This window comes from Bactrocera oleae, chromosome X (genome assembly GCF_042242935.1).
Source record: "Bactrocera oleae isolate idBacOlea1 chromosome X, idBacOlea1, whole genome shotgun sequence".
Lineage (NCBI taxonomy): Eukaryota > Metazoa > Arthropoda > Insecta > Diptera > Tephritidae > Bactrocera > Bactrocera oleae.
The window spans coordinates 23302259-23309686 of record NC_091541.1 but is presented as its reverse complement, the minus strand read 5'-3'; positions in this window follow the sequence as shown (position 1 = coordinate 23309686).

Here is a 7428-nt window from a genome sequence, read left to right as displayed (position 1 = left end):
CAAGACACGATGCAGATTCTGCTGTTATTAACGAAAGAGTCCATCGAACCGCTGGCGAAAAGTGGCGGGGAGATAAATTACAGGTTCACGAAAGTGAGGATAACGCCCTACAAGGCGGACGCCGATGCTGCAGACCATCTGGCATCGAAGAAAGAGATATGCGAAGTAGAGGAAGATCCTAAGGAGTCCTCGAGCGACGCGGAAAGTATAGAGCAAGGTGAGTGTTCTTCTTCCAGGTCTGAGCTTGCTGCCAGACTCTCAAGAGAGAGAGATTTTAAGCGACTCTCAGGAAGACGCAGATATAACAATAGTTAATGCGTCTTCTACAAATTAATCTTCACCATAGAAAACTAGCTTCAGCAGCCCTAATTAACCGCGTGGCAATGGAACAGCCTGAATTTGTCCTCATTCAGGAGCCATGGGTTAATGGAGGGTATTTGCGCACTGAGGACACCGAGCTATAAGTTATTTATGGCTAATTGTGAAGGTAAAATCAGAGCCTGCATAATGGCAAAGAAAAACAACGACACAACAGCAGTAAGCTGGGAAACGGGCGCAAGCAGTTACCGGCTGGTGTTGTGCTATATGCCATACAAGCAAGAGCTGGTGCCACCACTGATGGTAAAAGAGGTGGTAAGGGATAGCGAAGCATCCAAGTGCATGACTATACTTGGATGCGACTCAAATGCGCATCACACAATCTGGGGCAGCACAGATGTCAATGACAGAGGTGAGTGTCTCTTTAATTACCTACTAGGCACTAAGTTACTGGTGTGTAATAAGGGAAGCACGCCAACGTTTATTACAAGAAACCGACAAGATGTACTGGATATCGCACTTGTGTCGGAAGAATTCTTTGACAGGGTAACTCAATGGAAGGTTCTCGAAGAACATTCCTTTTCGGATCATCGATATATTGAATGTATTGTACAATAGAGGAAAGGGCCGATAGAGGCATTAGCTTCAGGAATCATAGGAAAACGAACTGGCAAGTGCACATGCAAGAGCTGGAAAAACGTATCCCTATGATTCTACCGTTTCAGCCCAATAGCAAGGGGGATCTAGACATCCTCGTTAATCGACTCACGGAATCGTGCCGACAAGCATTAGAAGTGGCTTGTCCAATAACACGAAATAGGGGTAGAATTAGGCCCCCCTGGTGGTCTCTAGTACTTAAAAAGCTACAGAAAGAATGCAGAAAGCAGTTCAATTTAGCTAAGCAAACCCAAGGCGAATCAGACTGGGATTATTAGGTTAGGAGAGCAAAAAGAAATTCATGGAAATCTTTTTGTAATGATATCGAGAACACGGCGGAAGCGTCTCGATTTAGGAAAATAATGGATCCACTCTTTATAAACACAGTGTCAGAAAGCAACGTATGCTGGGCAATAAATAGCTTTAAGCCCTTCAAGTCGCCGGGACCATACGATCAATTCCCGGCTCAATTACAGCAGTCGCAGAATTACATAATGGATTGGCTAATTGCCATTCTTAAGGGGGCGCTGCAATTAAACTATATCCCTTCGCTTTGGAGGGAAGTCAAGTTAGTATACATACCAAAGGCAGGCAAAAGCTCGCATACAAGTTCAAAGGACTTCAGGCCAATCAGCCTCTCCTCATTCCTTCTAAAAACGCTGGAAAGACTAATAGAATTACATATAAGAAACAAACTGAAAACAGAAAAGTTGCCTGGTTCGCAGCATGCGCATTCTAAAGGAAAATCCACAGAAACAGCACTAAGCTTTGTGGTGGCGGTGATTGAAAAATCTCTTTAAGTTAAAGAATACACTCTATTTGCCTTCTTAGATATAGAAGGAGCCTTCAATAATATCCAACCTAGGGCCATACTGAGTGCGCTTAAGGATCTGGACATCTCTGAACCTCTCAGAAAATTAATTGAACAGATGCTCAAGAGCAGGTCAATAATTTCAACGTTGGGAGCGTCAACGATGTGCAGATCGGTCCAAAGAGGTACACCTCAAAGGGGCGTGTTATTCTCACTTCTCTGGGTCCTGACAATGAATTAGTTGCTGTTGGATCTAGAAATGAAGGCGGTACATGTTGTGGCCTACGCTGACGATGTGGCAGTATCGGTTAGAGGTAAATTCCCGAATACTCTCGCAAACCTTATGCAAACGATCTTGGACAATATAAATCGTTGGGCTGTATCGTGCAGATTAAACTTAAATGCTGGTAAGACAGAGCTAGTATTGTTCACCAGAAAACATAATACTCCAGAAGTTACGGCGCCATTAATAAATGGTTGCAGACTAACAATTGGAGACAAGGCAAGCTACCTGGACTAATCTTAGACATGGAAACAAAACTTGAATGCTAGGGTGAAGAAGGTAGCCACAGCACTCTACACCTGTAAAAGGATGGTGGGCCCCAAATGAGGACTAACGCCTCGGGTAACTTATTGGCTCTATGCAGCAGTTGTCAGATCAATTATGACATACGGTATATTGGTATGGTGGCCAATAATGGAAAAGAAATACGCGGTATGGAAAGTATACAAAGAGCAGCCAGTATATCATTAGTGGAGCTCTTAGAACAACGCCAAGCCAGGTTCTTAACGTCATTCTACATTTACTGCCAACAGACCTGTTCTGTAAGAAAGTGGCAAAGTCAGCTCTCAGACTGAGGGAATCCTCCCAACTAGTCGCATGCAACAAGGGGCATTTTAGGATACTCAGTATATTCCCGTTCCTACCCAAAACCACGGATTTCCGCAATCCAATAGAATTGAAGCTAAATTCGGTCCACAATATTGCCTTCCCCCCAAGAGAGGAGTGGAAAAGGGACGAGGTGGACAGGAATAGAGGAATTAGCATCTACACGGATGGATCCAAACTGGATAATCGAGTGGGAGGTGGTGTCTCTTGCGCAACATTAGACACCAAAATCGCCTTCCGTTTACCAGACCACTACAGTGTCTTCCAGGCGGAGATCACAGCAATCAAAGAAAGCCTTGTGGTATTGACAAAAAGTGTGCTCACAACACGAAGCATATGTATATATACGGATAGCCAAGCGGCCTTGAAATCACTCAAGGCTCCAATAGTCTCATCCAAGCTGGTGAAAGAATGTCTTGACCTATTAGATGATCTGACATCTTACTTCACAATAAACCTGCAATACAATGACATAGTGATATCCCTGGTAACTGCGAAGCAGATGAACTAGCCAGAACAGGTACCACTTTGCAACTAACCCCTGAAAAAGAGGATATTTTTATGCCTCTGGCAACTTGAAAACACTTAATCAGCGAACATGCTATAAATATAGCTATACCTGCTCAATCAGCAGACTAACGTGCCAGGAATGGACCGTGAGTCGCACAAACCGACGACTAAAATTTAAAAGGAATGATATAAGAACTCTGATAGGAGTACTAACAGGTCACTGTCTAATTGGAAGACATAGAAGAAGAGGAGACTGTAAAGCATCTTCTATGCGAATGTAAAGCTCTATACAGGAAAAGAATCGCAACTATCGGTCGTGCATTCCTTGACAACGTATCAGAATTTGCTAATATAAAATTATTTGTACTGATGAACTTCATCAGGAGCACAGGTTGGTTCAGAGAGGAGACGATAGAGTGAGGGAACATTAGTCCCGGTGGTATCACAATGGGCCTCCTATAGGCCTAGGTGCGTCGTTAGACAGCTACTCTACCTACCTACCTAAGGCCCTAGGTACTGAATATGAGGACCCCAGTGCCTATAGTTGACTTTTTACCGAAAATATCAGTCAATGTATAAGATATATAATATAATTGAAATTCATATAATAAAATTCTCGATAATGATATGTTTTTGTGTCAAAAATGGGTTGAATCGGATCAATACCTCCTATAGCCCTCATATACCTAATATAAAGATGTTTGAACTTCCGGGTGACTTTATACCGCGTATATCTGCCAGTATGTGAGTTATCTCAATGAAAATGAGAGAGCGTGTTTTGCTCATAACAAGGTATCTTTGTGTCTAAAATGGATGAAACCGGGTGAAAATTTTACCTAGCCGCCATGTTACTAATATCAGGATTTTCGAACATTCGTCTGACTTTATTCCATATGATTAGTGATGATATGTGAGGTGCCTTCATGAAACACTGGGAGCATTTTATTAGTCTGTGGCATGTTAGTATTATGTGGTGTTGGCAAAAATTGATAAAATCGTGTTAATACTACCCTCAACTTCCATATACTTCTTATAATGCTTTTCGTTATTATAACCAGTTTTATGCCAAATATGTCGGTCAGTGAGTATTAATATTTTATTTTTATACTCTCGCAACCTGTTGCTACAGAGTATAATAGTTTTGTTCACCTAACGGTTGTTTGTATCACCTAAAATTAATCGAGTTAGATACAGGGTTATATATATATAAATGATCAGGATGAAGAGACGAGTTGAAATCCGGGTGACTGTCTGTCCGTCCGTCCGTCTGTCCGTCCGTCCGTCTGTCCGTCCGTCCGTGCAAGCTCTAACTTGAGTAAAAATTGAGATATCTTTATGAAACTTGGTAGACATGTTTCATGGTACCGTGAGACGGTTGGTATTGCAGGTGGGCGTAATCGGACCACTGCCACGCCCACAAAACGCCATTAATCAAAAACAAATAACTTGCCATAACTAAGCTCCGCAATAAGATACAAGACTGTTATTTGGTACACAGGATCATATTAGGGAGGGGCATTTGCAGTTAAAACTTTTTTTTTAAAAGTGGGCGTGGTCCCGCCTCTAATAGGTTTAATGTGCATATCTCCTAAACCGCTAACGCTATAATAACAAAATTCACTGGAAGCAAATGTTTTTAGCACTTCTATTGACGGTATGAAAATAGTTGAAATCGGGTGGCAACTCCGCCCACTCCCTATATAACGGTACTGTTAAAAACTACTAAAAGCGCGATAAATCAAGCACTAAACACGCCAGAGACATTAAATTTTATCTCTGAGATGGTATAAGATGACTTTATAGGAACCGCGTTCAAAATTAGACAGTGGACGTGGCACAGCCCACTTTTAGGTGAAAACCCATATCTTGAGATCTGCTTAACCGATTTCAACCAAATTCGGTGCGTAACGTTCTTTTCATGTTTCTATGTCATAGTGCGAAAATGGGGAAATCGGATTACAACCACGCCTATTTTCCATATGACACCATTTTAAATACCACAGTGCCTATAGTTGACCTTCTACCGAAAATATCAGTCAATCCACAAAGAAATCTCAAACGAGTATACCATTTGACTTTGCGAGAGTATAAAATGTTCGGTTACATTCGAACTTAGCCCTTCCTTACTTGTTATATATATAGATAGATTGCCGAATGTGACGGTTTTTGACCCAAAATTTATTTTAACGCTTAAGGAAAGCATGTTGTCATTTAGGACTTTTTTTATACTCCAATACTGACCACAAACAATTTTTTTAGGCTGAACTTTTAATTGGGCAGAAAGAGGACTCTCCACAGCTTTTGGAACACTTTTAAAAAAATGTTTACGAAATAAAAACTTTAGCCCGAAAATTTACTTTAAAAGTGAGTAAAAGACCGCCTCTAGATGTAAAATTTTTTTTTTGTCCAAAATTTTTCTTTTTTATAATCTACAAATTTTACCCTCAGGCTAAGCATAAAAATAGCACTTAAGTGAGCAGTGTCAAAGTTAAAGAAAAAACGAATAAGTGTACGAAAGAAAAATACAATACATACATAAGAACAAGTGCGCGAAGTGATTTATTTACGTATTGATCCAGTACAGTGATGTGCACAAATAAAAGCACAAAACGTGTTTGCTCTATTTAAAAATTTAAAACTTACAGTTTTTCAGAGCCGTAAAAAAACACCGTTTAAAGTGTTGGTATAAATTAAAACCGTTTTTTTTTTGTTATTTGCCTTCACTCCGCTGCAGCCATCATTGCGTTGCTGCTATTATTCCGCTGCTGACATCGCGCCGCTGCTGCCGTTACTGCGTTGCTGCCATCACGTCACTGCTGCTTGCATGCCACTGCTGCCATTACTTCGTAGCTGACGTCAATCCGCTCCTATTTAAACCGTCGTGGGAATGAGCTGCCGCTGCATCTAGTGCCAAAGGGACGTAAACGCCGGTAAACAGCCGACGCACCAAAACAAAACAAAAAATAAGAATAAAAGTAAAACAACATGAAGTAAGCTTTAGTTGCTGCAAATACTAAGCAGCCAACGTATCAACAGTGCAAGTTGAAGGAGAACCATTTAACTGCCTGCCCCACTTTCAAGGCGCCTCCGTTCGAGTTTGTGAAATCGGTGCCCTTATGCATAATTGGTTTGCGTAAGGGACATACTGTATCTAAGTGCAGAGCGGATCGATGTCGGGTATGTAATCGGTCCCATCACACGTTCTTGCACCAGTATCCGGTTTCCTTCCCCGCAGCACCTTATCCGCAACCATCCACCACACATACTATGCATACTGCGAGTATGCCGGATCGGGTAGTTGTCGCCAACACTATTCAAGTGAAAACCAGTTATTGAGAATACCTGCCTGAGAGAGCGTTGCTGGACTCAGACTCCTAAGTCAACTTTATGACGGAGCACTTAGTACAGAAGTTGCGCATTCGACGCCAACACAAAACGATAAGCTCAATAGGAATTGAAAATTTCAATACGAAAGTGGGGACAAAATTAAGCGCGTTTGTTAAGTGGCGGGTAAATAAATACGAATTTTCGGCATAATTACGAAATTCTGGGTAATGCGGTGTATTTCGGCTAACCATCCAGACCATAACATCAATGTTAATGGCTGGAAAATTCCGCGCAATATTGAATTGGCGGATCCAGACTTGGATAAACTAAAAGACGTCAACTAATTTGATAGTCCAAAAATTTTGGGCTCTAGAAGAATTACCTTCAGAAACAAATATCATCAAATTCATACCAAAGCAATTAGAGTGTGAGATTTTTTACGTTAATACTACTCAAATGTTTCCTTCAGGACGGCTTAAAGTCAGAATGCCCTTTAAAGCTGATCGTAAATTACTCGGTCACTCATATGAAACTGCAGTTCGGCGTAGTATTCGGATGGTAGGTCCAACCATCCAGGAAGAATTGTACTCAACTCTTCTTCGTTTCCGCTTACATAAGATCGCTTTAACGGCAGACATTACTAAAATGTACCGCCAAATAATTATGCATAAAGAAGACAGAAACTGTCAGCTTATTGTGTGGAGAGAGCATCCCTCAGAGCAAACTCAAAGTTTTCGACTTAACACCGTCACCTATGGCCCTGCGCCTGCACTATTTCTCGCAGCAGGGTGTTTACAAATGCTCACCGATGATAATACAACTAAGTACCCACTCGGTTCATTGGCCATTAAAAGAAACTTTTATGTTGATGACTTAGTAACAGGATCTGAAAATTTTAAGTCTCTAGATCTTATAA